Source organism: Pleurodeles waltl, chromosome 12 (genome assembly GCF_031143425.1).
Source record: "Pleurodeles waltl isolate 20211129_DDA chromosome 12, aPleWal1.hap1.20221129, whole genome shotgun sequence".
Lineage (NCBI taxonomy): Eukaryota > Metazoa > Chordata > Amphibia > Caudata > Salamandridae > Pleurodeles > Pleurodeles waltl.
In genome coordinates this window covers 659,445,950-659,460,100 of record NC_090451.1, presented here as the reverse complement: position 1 = coordinate 659,460,100, position 14,151 = coordinate 659,445,950, and positions in this window count along the sequence as shown.

Sequence of the window (14,151 nt, the reverse complement as noted above, 5' to 3'; positions counted from 1 at the left end):
CCACTCTACTCCACTGCACTCTATGCCACTCTACTCTGTCCCACGCCACTCCATGCCACTGCACTCTAAACCACTGCACTGTACGCCAATGCACTCTAAAAAACAGCACTGTACCCTGCACCACTGGGCTCTACGCCACTGCTCCTATGCCGCTCCACTCCACTCCACTCCACACCACTATGCCATTAACTTTTAGCCATAACCAGCAGCCACTCTGATGTATAATATGGCTAAAACACATTGGCAAAGCCAATAACTCTTGCGCAGACGAGACCTATTGGCTTTGCCAGTGTTTGTTAGTACTATGGGGTACTGAGGACCCTGGAAGAACTGTGAATGTGTAAGTCCTTATTTTAAACATGCATTCAACGCTTCGTCAGGGATAGTAAGCACTATATAAATACAATTACATCATAATATAGGCTCCTACAAAATGCGCAAATACATTTCGGTTAAAATATTAAAAAGTGCTTCTCAAATACAGATTTGAATAATATACAGTTTATACCTAGTACTAACTTTTTTTTATAACACTCCATTAAAACCACACACTCCACAGCTCACCTTGGAACACCCTTAAGGTACCTCTCTAAAAGAAAACATCTTTGCAATCAGAAAGCTTTAAGTGACTCCTTTGTTTAAAGTCAGTGCAGGTTCTCAAGCCCTTTTACATTTGCAGATTTACCAGTTTGCACATTTGCATTTCTTTAGGGGAGACACCCTGGCAAGAAGGCCTTTTCTTATCTGTCTGCCCCTCCCTCCGAGCACAGGAGACTCCCTGCCTTTCAATCCAGCTGGGGAAACTAATCTACCTGTAATTTCGCCCTGCCTTCGTGTCCTTTTGGTGAAAGGCAAAAATTACGGACAAATGCCGTCCGTTAAGGCTTTCATCACGGACAACGGACGGCAGGGCGAAATTACGGGCAGTCCGTGAAATTTACAGACTGGTGGTCACCCTAGGCCCGAAGGGATAAATAAAGGGTGGAGTGGTCTCTCGAGGCCGGTCCGCGAGATGCACCAGAATACGTGTGTGTGTGTGCCTCCCTTCTATGTAGCAGCGCCACTGCGGTCTAGTTGAGTCCAAGAGCAGCAGGCGCCACTCTGGCAGTGATAATGGTGGCAGTCCATGTTTGCTGGGTCCACCATGTCCTTGTGGGCAGCGCAACCTGTGGTGCAGCAGTCGAGCTGGCCGTATAGTCAACCGCGTGAGGAGCCAGCATGCCGACGGGCCGGTGGGTGAAGAGCCCTGCCAAAGTGTGGGGGCCGTGTTCCTCGCCGGCTGGCTGCTTGAGATCTTTTGTGGTGAAGCGTGCCTCTGCCTCTCTGCCCTATAGCAGAACACTGTGGATGATGCTCTCTCATACAGGGGCACTGCTTGTGTGTGTGTGTGCGTGGCCCAGCGTTGTAACTAGAAGTTTCACCAGCGACGGGAGAAGGCGTCACAGCCTATTCAGTGGCTGACCTTGTGGGACAGAACCTGAACCTTGATGGACTGAAAACTCGGACAAGAGGTCCCAAGTTGGGGAAAAACTGAGCACAATTACAGGGTGCCCTGGAGGGAGTGGGATTGTTACAGTCACAATTACAGAGCTTCTAATCAACTGTGAACAAATAAGGGGCACGTTCTAAAGTGCATGCTTCTATCTGTCAGTAGTCAGTCACATGTTAGATTTTTTTGGAAAATGGCAAAGGCATATCGAAATAAAATAAAATACAAAGGTGAGACTGGAACACCTGCAAGGTGCATGGGAGGAGGCGGTGAGTGCCAACAGGTGTGGAGAGTCTGCAACCTTTGAGTATTTCTGGGGACTGCGCTCATAGAATGAGCATACAGGAGTCCAGGGCACCCTACCAGTGTGCGGAAAATAAAAGAAAGGGGCCACGTTGACACTAACAATTACATCCAATGTGCCGCATAAGGAAGAGTCAAGGGTCACGCAAAATATCACAACAGCAGCAGAACCTTGCACCAATGGCTCCAGTGCACTGCACACACTCCTTAGTCATGGCAATGCTTTCTTTTAGCCAACTGGTAGAACCTGCCACAGCCACCCCACGCTGGCACACGTGGATTGGGCACCTGCACACATTAAATGGATGGGGCAGTAAAGAGGTCACTGATGCTTCACTTTGGGGGTGCTTAACTATATGACCTGTTTAAACTCCTCCCCAGTAAAAGTGGAGGTGATGACTTTGATGCCTCTGTGGCAGCAATGAACTGCTATTTTGATCCTCAACTCAACCCCGGCTATGAAAGATTTCAACTAAGACAGGCCCGGCATGACGTTGATGAATCAATGGATGTCTTCTATGTGAGGCTCAGAAAACTGGCAAGCACCTGCATGGACTTCAACCAACCTCATGAGATCAGGGCCCAATAAATACAGGGCTGCCGTTTAACAGTCCTGCAAAAGCTCATACTACGCCAGCCGGGTATTTCTCTGGACAACATCTTGGTCCTGGTGTGGTTGAATGAGCTGGCGGATAGCAGGCTGAAGACATGGAGTGGGCACTGGCAAAAGAGGCAGCCCAAACAGGCCGACCCTGGCAGTGAAGGTAAAAGAGGAGCAGGTGGATGCCATCCAGAGACGGCCTGCTCGATTCCAGGTGGCAAACACACCCAAGCTGCCCGAAAAGGTATGTGGAAACTGCAGTCTGACACCTAAAATACCCAATGTATGCCCAGCGCAAGGAAAAGTATGTGCAAGATGTGGGTGCATGAATCTATTTGCTAAGGTGTGTCAGAGCAGTGTGCAAAATGCACGGGCAGGATACAGACGAAAGGGGAGAGCAACCCTGTCACCAGAAGAGGTTGAAACTGCAAACTCAGTGAATTGAGCGGTCCTTTTGTTTGTCCAAGGTTGATAATGATGAGTAAGTACTCACCATCTAGTTCGCTGGCAGAGAAGGTAACCACAAGCCAACCCCACCAATGTGCACTGTTGATATCGGAGGTACCCAGATCAAGGTGCTAATATAAAAACTGGTTTCTCAGTCAGTGTAATTGACGCATCTTAATTCAGCAAAATCACGGCATGTTCCACACTAACACCGACGAGAGCAAGAATCTATAACTATGGGGGCACCAAGCCATTGCTATTAAGAGGAGTCATAGATTCTCTAGTGATGAGCAAAGGGAAATCCACACAAGCCCAGTTCCATGTAATCAAAGTTAACACTGGCACTCTCTTGGGATGCCACACAGCTGAAGGCCTGTAGTTTGTATCCTTTGCATGATAAATATGAGTCTCATTCAGTGAACATTCTTCAAATGTTTCCCAAGCTGTTGAAGGGGCCAGGGTGACTGAAAGGCCTCAAAGTAAAGTTGCACATTTACAATACCATGAGACCCACCACACTCCGACACTGGAGGGTGCCATCTCACTTATGGGGGGTGGTGGAGAAAGAACTAGATCACCTAGAGCGAAAAGGAGTAAGAGAGAAGGTCACTGAGCCATCCTCTGTGTCTCTCTGGTTATAGCCAGGGTCACTGGAATTATGCAATTATGTGGCCGTGGCGATTTTTGCATAATTATACATTTGCCGCTTTTGCCACATAATCCATCATCTGTTGCATAATCTGCAGATTTTAACAAAAAAATGTAGTTTCTAGCTCAACCGGTTCAAAAGTTACTAAAATGCAACAACAGGGGTTGCCTCGCAGTAAAAGCCCCTTTGCAAAGCTGGAAAGGTCACCAGTTCTGTTGCTTATTGCTATTGCTGGGTCCATCACACTGTGTGCAGACATGCAGCTCCTGAACAAAGCTGTCTGTAGGGAGCGTCACATAACCCCTACAGTCAATGGCATACTGGTAAACCTTACCAGTGCCCTGTGGTTTTAAAAACTATACCATATTGCGGGCTACCAGCAAGAAGAACTTGACCATATAGCTGCTACATAACCACCTTATCTACACACATTGGGCTCCGCAGACACAAAAGAGTGAACTTTTGAATATCATTGCCATCAGAGGTGTTTCAAAACATCATCCGGGAAATCTTTCTGGCCTAGTTGAAGTGCTAAACCTTAGTGACGACATTCTAATAATCTCTGACACCCTTGAGGAACACCATTTGTGGATGAGAGCAACCATAAAGCAGCTACTGGAGTGTGGGTTGACACCCCCAAAACAGAAGTTTTCATTCTATGCCAATTCCATAGAGTTCTTTGGGTACCAATTCTCCAGAGATGGATTACAGTTAGGACTGAAAAATGCGGAAGCCATCACGAATGCAGCTATCCCTCTGAATGCATCAGAGGTGATGAGTTTCCTCAGGACGGCCACTTACTGCGGACATTGTATCCCAAACCTAGCCGCCGTCTTGAAGCCCTTGCAGACCCTGATGAAAAATGACACCCCATGGCAGTAGGATTCGCCCACTGACCTGACCTCAGTCTGACTGGCTGGGTGCAGTTCTCCTACAGGAAAAAAGTGAAGGGTCATGGGTCCTATCGCAAATGCAAGTAGGGCACTGACATAACTGAGACAAGATAGGTGCAGATTGAGCACGAGGTGCTGGCAATGCAGTGGGCCTGCTGCCATTTTCATTTGTACCTCTATGGACAGCAGTTCTGGGTCTTAATGAACCATAAGCCGCTAGTCCCACTATTTGCTGCCACTGCTCGGAATGCTCCCCCTCACATTCAAAGGTGGGCGGTGAAGCTTCAGCCATACACGTTTGACGAGTATCGCCCGAGGGTGAACAACCCACAAGGCTCCCTGTCGAAACACTTACAAGCACTGACTGGCTCTGGGGAGACAAAGGAAGACAAAGGGGCTGAGGAGTTTGTGACGATGGTGGTACATGACGCCCGCACCTGTGCACTATTGATTGATGAGAAAAGCCTGTTAAAAGCAAAAGAAGCATTCCTTAAGAGATAGTGGAGCAACTTCCTGGACGATTCCAGGGTGTTGACTACCATCAAACAGACGTCAATGGGGGGACTCTGGAGAGTCTGAGATGAGCTAATAGTGGACAGTGACTGCTTCTTTGAGGACAGCAGATCGTAATACCCCAGAGCCTCTGGGCACGAGTCATTGAGCTGGCCCACCAAGGTCACCAAGGCGTGGTGAAGAAAAAATCGAGGTTAAGGGACAAAGTATGGTTCCCAGGCATGTGGGTGGATGACAGTCAGAGGCTGACACTCATGTATGATAACAAGTGGTGACCCCCTATCTGCTGTGATAATCACGGAAGAGCCGTGTTTGACACATTGGTCCTGAGCCTGTATGGATTTTGGCAGTTTTCCGGATGGCTCCTCATGGCATGGATGGCTGACATCCACACTAAACATCCAGCCATGGAGCTGGTATCGTCCACAACATTCTCGAAGGTTAAGTCGGCACTGGAAAAGATCTTTGGGCTATTGGAGTCCCATAAGAATTGAAAACGGATAATGGACCAAGGGCAGAATTTCCAGTCCTATCTACGGAGTCTCAACATCAAACATTGGAAAGTGACTCCGCATTGGCGTCAGGCTAACAGGGAAGTGGAGCTTTTATGCACACACCGAACAGGACTCTATGGATTGCCCTTGAGCAAGGGGAAGACACAAAGTGTTGCCTACCTGGTTCTTACGAGCTTACCTGCTATCACTGCACAGCATGATGCAGTGTGCCCACGTGATCTGTTGATGTGATGGCCTATCCAGGACGTCATTCTGGCTGGACCTAGCTGGAGCCCTAATAACCTTAACATAAAGGCCATTCAGGAGAGCAGGAAGTCCATGACTCCATGACTGACCAAGCAAGCCAGGACTGAAAAGCAGCGGTGCCTAATCTGGTGGTAGGAGACAAGGTGACCATGCAGGACCGACATCCAGGGTGGAAGTTCCTCACTCCATTCAAGAAAGAGGTGTGGGAAATCGTTAACAACCAAGAAATAATGGTCACCGATCAGCAATGTTAAGCCACAGTCACCAGGAATGTCTCCTGGTTCAAGTGAGTTGGGTGCCTGGCAGGAGACCAAGATGCCAGCCAAGGGGAAATGGTTGAAGTGCGAGGGTAAGATGATATAATGCCCAGCCCTCAGCAAGCCTTGACACAAGGAAACAGGAGCATTCCAAGGCATCACCAAGAACAGCAAAACCCAAGAGTACCTACAGTCTGTTGAGCTGGTACACTAACACTCAAGTGACCGGGCAGACACTGGTACTCCTCCAAGCAAGGATCCAGGTAGCAGGAGCCAAAAGTATAGACTCTAGCCCAACCGTGTGCCAAGCCAGAAGCTGAAAGACTATGGTGGTCTATATGACTTTGGCGGTCTTTGAGCAAGACCGGCAAAGCCCTTCCGACCACCATATTACGGGTACTGCTGGATTTCTGCCAGATTTTGGGTGGAAATCCAGCAGTAGTCGTGGTGGCGGTCGGAGGGGCTGGGGCGGTTCTACCACTGGCCCTGTCTGAAGGACTCCGCTCACCATATTATGTGCAATAATATGGCCTTGAGGTGTCTTGCTAGCGGGGCACTGCAGGAGTTGGGAGTGCCCGTTCCCTGGCAGACGACCTCCTCCCCGGACAGGGTAAGTTGATCGTCCGACAGGGGAAGGGGGTGGGAGGGTGGGGAGTGTTGTGTGTGAGTGTGTGTTGTCTGCATGTGTGCCTGAATGTGTGTATGTGTGGTTGTATGCGTGTCTGAATGTAGAAGTGAGTGTGTGTATGCATGTAAATGTGTATGTGTGTGTACATGTATGTGTGTATGCGAGAATGAGTGTTGTGGTGAATCCAAGTATGGATGCATGTGAGTGAATGCGTGTATGTCAGTGTTGGTGAATGAGTGTATGCATAGTGCGTATGGGTGTCTGTGTGTGTGTGCATGTATGCGGGGAGGGGGGGCGATCTACATGGAGGGCATTGAGGGGAATTGTGCTTGTGGAGGGTGGGGGGAGTTGTCTGCCAGTGACAGGGAAGAGATTCCCTGTCACTGGTAGCCTTTCCGCCAGGGTTTTCTTGGTGGTGCTACCGCCGTTGAAACTCTGGTGGAAAGGCGGCTCCTAATACCGCCGGCGGTCTTCTGTGGACTGCCAGGTCAGAGATGCTCATCTCCCGCCCAGCGGGTCCGACCTCCCTGGTGGTATGATCGGAGATTTGACAGATTGGCAGAGGCCAACCCGCCAGACTCATAATGTGGTGGTCTTCACCGCCAGCCTGACGGCGGTGAAACCGCCACATTTACCCTGGCAGTCAGAAGACCACCAGGGTCATAACAACCCCTGATTTTGTTGTATATCAAAAGGAGAGTTCTGAAATGTTCTATTAGAATAAAAGTTGGAAGTCATCTAGAGTGCCACCTGGCCTTTACGACATTGTATTGTACCTCCACACTCTGAGGGCTGAGCGTAGCCTGAGGGGATAAATAAAGGGTGGAGTAGTCACTCGAGGCCACTCCGCAAGATGTACCTGAATACATGTGTGTGTACTTCCATTATATGCAGTGGCGCCATAGTAGTTGTATTTGAAACCGAGGGCAGCAGATGCCACAGTGAGCACTAAGTCTACGTATAGCAGGCTTTAGTGTTATCCAACTAAAACAACTGAGCCATACAACCAAATTTAAAACACTTAGGAGTGGGCTGGTCTCCTACAGCTTCTGAAGCTGCCTCATTCATCTCCCTAATAGTGCTACAAATATCAGGCCTGACTGATGAAGCTATTAGCTGCTCATAACCTGATTTGGGTTTGAAAAAAGTAATCTGTTCCCCACAAATACTGATATTCAGACATTCATGCCCACAGAGTGAACTTACTAATAGAGAAACTCCATCAGAAGTTGAAAACATGGAGTTACTGTAAAGCATGTAGAAGGGAGGCTACTGCGAATTTGATGAACCACCTGCCTTGGCACTACTTTGCGTGTTTTCACAAACACACTTAAACCTAGATGGGAAGAATTGCTATTTAAGGTGACCCAGGCCATGTTTGCTGCATCATGCTGCAAGTGGAAGAACAGAACAGTCTCACATATAGTAATGTTGAGGAGAAATGTGAAACCAGATTGAAAACCAAAGACTGAAGAAAAGAGTCCATATACAGGAAAGGCACCTGTTTTTGACTTTTGGGTTTATTATTGCTGTAAAACAATGCAAACTGAGTACAAGGACACGACAGAATCCCTTGCATACATTTCTGAAATGATGTTAACTTTGAGGGCAACATGATGCCACACACCACAATTCGAATGAAGGGCTGTAGTGTTCTACAGGTAGTAAGATATGTAATTTTATGGGTTAAGTTTACATCCTTAAAACTTACGTTTTTAGTTCTATTTTGATTCTGCTTTTATTAGTCATTTAATTTTAAAAAAAAAAGAAGCAGCAAAGCATATGTAGCTATATGGTATTTCTATAACGTGAATCTAGCCACAAGGAAGTGGAGCACTGTACCATGTCAAAGACAAGAATAATGCTAACAAGTGATAGGAGAGGTAGCTGTGTTGTGGACGGTTAATGCATTGTCTTGTAGTTTTGTTTAAAGATGTGAGTCTTCAACTCTTTCCTAAATTGAAGCAGCACTGGAGTGGCTCAGATTGATATGGGAATGTCATTTCTAAAGTCACTCTCTATAAGAAACAGTTTTACTTCTTTAAGAAAGAGAGCTAGTAACAGGCTATCTTAATTGTTTTGCAATGTGCTACTTGCGGGTAAGGTTGGTGCACAGGTGCATCCAAGTGGCTTGGCGTTCAATGAAAGGTGAAGTCAGAAGCTAACAAGGTTTAAAGGTTTTTATTTTTCAAAGAACATCCTCTACTTCAAACCAGAACTCTAAGTAGGATTGTCACCGTGGAATAACAAGATACTCTCTAGACTTAAGGCTGGTTTTGAGCTAAAAGCTGTCCTGGAAATTAAGGCCATACATCCTGTGGTGAAGGAAAGACATCAATTGTAAGGCATGCCATGTGACATTGTTCACTGATTACCTGTTTATTAGGTAGAAGGATTTCCAGTTTTTGGCATGTTATCTTCTTTTACTTTACTTTTTTGAGCTCTTTCAGATTTGTATTTGTTTTGTGGGTACTGTTTAACTGTAATCCTATTTGCATATCAGATTATTGTCTGATAAATCTTATTTTCCTAAATATTGTTAATAAAATGTTGTTCTGTGAGGTGTAGAGTTTCCTGATATTACTTCTAATGGTGTGCTATGTTTATAAACAATAGTTAGTACACACTATTTGTCCCAGACAATATTCTGGCATTACACCATACTCGACTATTTCATTTTATGCTTGTTACATTTGTTAGTCAAACCAAAGACTGGATTTCTATCTTATCTTCTGATTTGTGTTTGATTTCACCTGTACACCCTTTTCCTCTTCTGTCCACTAGGTTTAATTATTCTTAAGCTTCCCTCAATAATTTAATATTTGTATATGAGGTACCTATGCAAGAATTATAATTTCATATATTTGTCAGACTAGTCAAACAGTTTATGAGATATAAATCGGTAAGTAGGAGCAGCAGCAGCTACAGCAGACCTTGGTCCCTCCATCACCACAATGAGAGTTTAAGACTTTAACCTTTGGGTAACAAAGCCACATTTGTGTGGACTTTAGAAATCTTACTAAAACATCTGTGTGATAAATGCAGAGGTGTATAGCATTTTGGACTCTGGTTGCACAAAGAATCCAGACACATTGCCTCATTTGTTGTGCCCTCAGGTGCATATTAGTTCAAGAGGATGCAATGCTCTTTGGCGTTAGCCTCCACGATTGTGGACATTCAGTATGTAACAAAAAAGTTTTGGGGGGGGCCAGCATGTGATGTTCACTGATGATGGCATACTAATTTAAAAGTAGTATGCTATCAAAAATGAAAGTGCCCTGTATGAAGACTAGGAGAGGCAAGGGCAGTAAGTGGATGCGCAATAGAGGTGGGATAATGAGTGAAGAGGGAATGACTCTACAGTGTCAAGGAAGACTTGACTAAATGTGTTTGTAATTTTGAGGGAGAAGATAGGATTATAGCACCTACAACTCTCAAGGCAGTTTATCTGTGGTGGGGGTGACCCAAATCTTATTGGTGGCCTAGACAGAGGAAAGTGTTTGATCTTGTATTAGTTGTGCAGCAAGTTACAGGAGGAGGGTATCTAGGAGACTACTCCATCACTTGTCCAGGATCCTGAGAAGTGATTTGTTAATTTGGGTTTCCATAATACATGAATGTATCAGACCTTACCGTTGTGGAGCATTACTTAATGGTGACTGTGGACTACTATACTTGGTACCTGATTGTAGAATGCATACTTTCATTCTATAGTATGTTTTCCCTGTTTACTGTGGATTGTGCATGGAATGTCATAGTTTTCCAGTCATGTTAGTTGGTTCCCAGTGATGGTTAATGATGGATGGATGTATTTGCCATGTTTTGTTATCATTAAACCAGTTTACTCACAGAACTGGCGTGGTCCTCTCCACACACATCTTTAAGGGGCTGCATAATAATAACAACATGGAGAGATATGAAAAAATCTTGCTCCAGTAATCTCAAAATATTAGAGAGGGAAGCCCAGTCACTCTTAAAAGTTCTAGAACTATTCAGCATCTTTTTGATGGCATTGGGTGTGAAACATCTTGATTAGCACAAATATATAAATTTGGTAGCCTGTCCATGAGATGCCAGCAAAATCACTAGCACATCTTTTAAATAATCCCAGTATTGCATATTCATCCTTTTATAAACCAGAAGAACAAGTTACTTACCTTCGGTAACGCCTTTTCTGGTGGATACACTAGCTACCTGTGGATTCCTCACCTAAAGAATTTTCCCCACACTCCAGCATTCGACGGAAATTTTCTTCTAGCTCTGCACGTCGACGATGACGTCACAATTGCCCGACTCCCACGCGACGCCGTAAAATGTCATCCAGGCAATAAGAGGTCCTCGTCGACGTGCAGACGTCAGTTATCACAATTTTTTACGTGCCTTTGAGGTGAACAGGAGAACATTGACACTACAGATGTGATATGAACACATCAATCAAACTTTTATACCAACATTTATTTCCACTAATATGAAACATAACCAACAGAAATAAACTATACGAAATATATGCATAAATATATACATATATACACATTCTCCCTCTTTTTTAAAAAAAATATATACAGAAACAACTATATAAGCATATATAAATCATTGCATCAGTATATACATATGCACAACATACGGGTACTCACCCAAGGAATTTGTGGTAAGACCAGACAGGCAACGGGGAGGCAGGTGGGACCGTGAGGAATCCACAAGTAGCTAGTGTATCCACCAGGAAAGGCGTTACCGAAGGTAAGTAACTTGTTCTTCTGATGGATACAACTACCTGTGGATTCCTCACCTAAAGATAGAGTCCCATGCAGTACCGCCCCCCGTGGTGGGTGCCTGAATGGTCAAACCAAGAAATCCTGCAGCACTGAGCGTGCAAAATGGCCATCCCTCCTAACTTCAGAGTCCAAACAATATTGCTTGGCAAAAGTGTGGAGGAATGCCCAAGTTGCCTCAACCACAGGAACACCTCTAGCTAAGGCTGATGAAGCCGCCTTAGCCCTGGTGGAATGGGCAAGTAGCCCCACAGGAGGTTCCTTCTTTGCTAAAGAATATCATAATTTGATGCAAAGAATGACCCACCTGGAAAGCGTTCTCTTGTGGACAGCTTTGCCTCTCCTCTTCCCCACGTAACCGACGAAGAGCTGATCGTCTTGTCTGAACTCCCTCATCCTGTCGACAAAGAAGCTCAACGCTCTTCTTGGATCAAGTCGGTGAAGCCTCTCTTCCTCCTTGGATGGATGAGGTGGAGGACAGAAGGAAGAAAGAGTGATGGACTGTCCTAAATGAAAGGGTGTAACAACCTTCGTTAGGAAAGCCACCTTGGTCCTTAACACCATTTTGTCCCTGTAAAAGGAAGTATATGGAGCTCACTCACCCTTCCAGCAGATGTTATGGCAACCAGAAAAACAGTTTTTAAAACTAAAAGTCTCAATGGACAAGAATGCATTGGTTCAAACGGTGAACCCATAAGAAAGGTCAACACTAAGCTAAGATCCCACTGTGGCATAACAAATGGAGTGGGCGGAAACTTATTAGTGAGACCCTTAATGAACCTCAAAACAATAGGTGACTTAAACAAGGAGGGTTGGTCTGGAATGCACAGAAAAGCCGACAGCGCGGATAAATAACCCTAACAGTGGCAACTGCACAACCCTTCTGTGCCAAGGATAATGCAAACAACAGTATGTCAGATAAGTGGGCACTCAAGGGATCAATTTGATTCTCTCCACACCAATTCACAAATTTAGCCTACCTGCTTGCATAGATGGATTTGGTGGAGTGTCGCCTGGCCGATAATATGACCTCCACCACCTCAGGCGGGAGAGAAAAGGAACTCAGATTGCCCCGTTCAATCTTCAGGCATGAAGGTGCAGGCTCTGGAGGTGGGGGTGTAGAACCTGCCCCTGTGACTGCGAGAGGAGGTCTTCTCTGTAAGGGAGACGGAGCAGAGGGCACAGAGAGAGTTGTAGAAGGTCTGAATACCACACCATTCTCGGCCAATCCGGAGCTATTAAGATGACTTGGGCCCAGTCTTGGCAGATCTTCCTCAGTACCCGAGGAATCAAGGGTATGGGGGGAAACACGTAAAGCAACTGACCCTTCCAGGACATCTGAAACGCGTCCCCCAAAGCTCCTTGCATCGGATACTGGAGACTGCAGAATGACGGGCAGTGCGCGTTCTCCCGAGTGGCAAACAGATCTATATGTGGATATCTCCACCTCTGGAAGATGTAAAGGACTAGATCTGGATGAAGACGCGACTCGTGATCGGTCGAGATGCGCCAACTGAGATTGTCCGCACGCACGTTCAGAACTCCGGCCAAATGGTTTGCTACCAAGCAAATCCAATGGTCCTGAACCCAGGAACAGAGCCGTAGAGCTTCTCTGCAGAGAAGGTACGACCCCACTCCTCCCTGCTTGTTTATATACCACATCGTGGTAGTGTTGTCCGTCAGGTCTTGAACTGACTGACCACGAAGGGAAGGGAGGAAGGCCTTGAGAGCCAGACGTATCACCCGCAATTCCAACAGATTGATGTGAAACCTCTGTTCCACTGGAGACCAATGACCTTTGACCTCCAGGTCCCCCAGATGAGCTTCCCACCCAAGGGTTGAAGCATCCGTTATCACTGTGGCCACTGGAGGTGGCAGCAAGAACAGCCTTCCTTGTGAAAGGTTGCTGACCGCAGCCCACCATCGAAGATCCGCTGCAGTGTCTCTGGAGAGCCTTATTGATTCCTCGAGATCTCCTTTGCGTTGAAACCACTGCCTACAGACGCACCACTGAAGAGCCCTCATGTGCCAGCGTGCATGAGTTACCAGCAGAGTGCAAGAAGCAAACAGACCGAGCAGACAAAGGACCTTGAGGACTGGAACAACCGCTCCATTCTGAAACATTGGAATCAATGCCTGAATGTCCTGAATCCGCTGGGGCGTAGGAAAGGCCCGATTCAATGTTGTGTCCAGTACTGCCCCTATGAACAGGAGGCGCTGAGAGGGCTCTAGGTGAGATTTGGGCACGTTCACCGAAAAGCCCAGATCGAACAACAACTGAGTTGTCGACTGCAGGTAATGCCGCAGGAGATCCGGAGACTTGGCTTTGATCAACCAATCGTCCAGATAAGGAAATACTGCTATCCCCCTTCTTCTGAGCTCTGCTGCAACCACCGCCATCACCTTTGTGAAGACTCAAGGTGCCGAAGTAAGACCAAACGGAAGGACCGCAAACTGATAGTGTTGCAACCCTACCACAACCCGGAGCTACTTCCTGTGCAACTTGAGGATCGGGATATGGAAGTAAGCATCCTGCAAGTCGACAGACACCATCCAATCTCCTTCGTTCAACGCCAAAAGAACCTATGACAGGGTCAGCATCTTGAACTTTTCCTGCTTGAGGAACCAATTCAAAATCCTCAGGTCCAGGATTGGCCTCAACCGACCATCCTTTTTGGGGATCAGGAAGTATCTTGAATAGCAGCCCTGACCCCTCTCCTGCTCTGGAACCAACTCCACTGTGCCTTTCGACAAAAGGATTAGTACTTCCTGTTGTAGTAAAAGAAGATGGTCTTCCGAACAGAAGGATGGGCGGGGGAAACTCCCAAAAGGGAAGAGTAT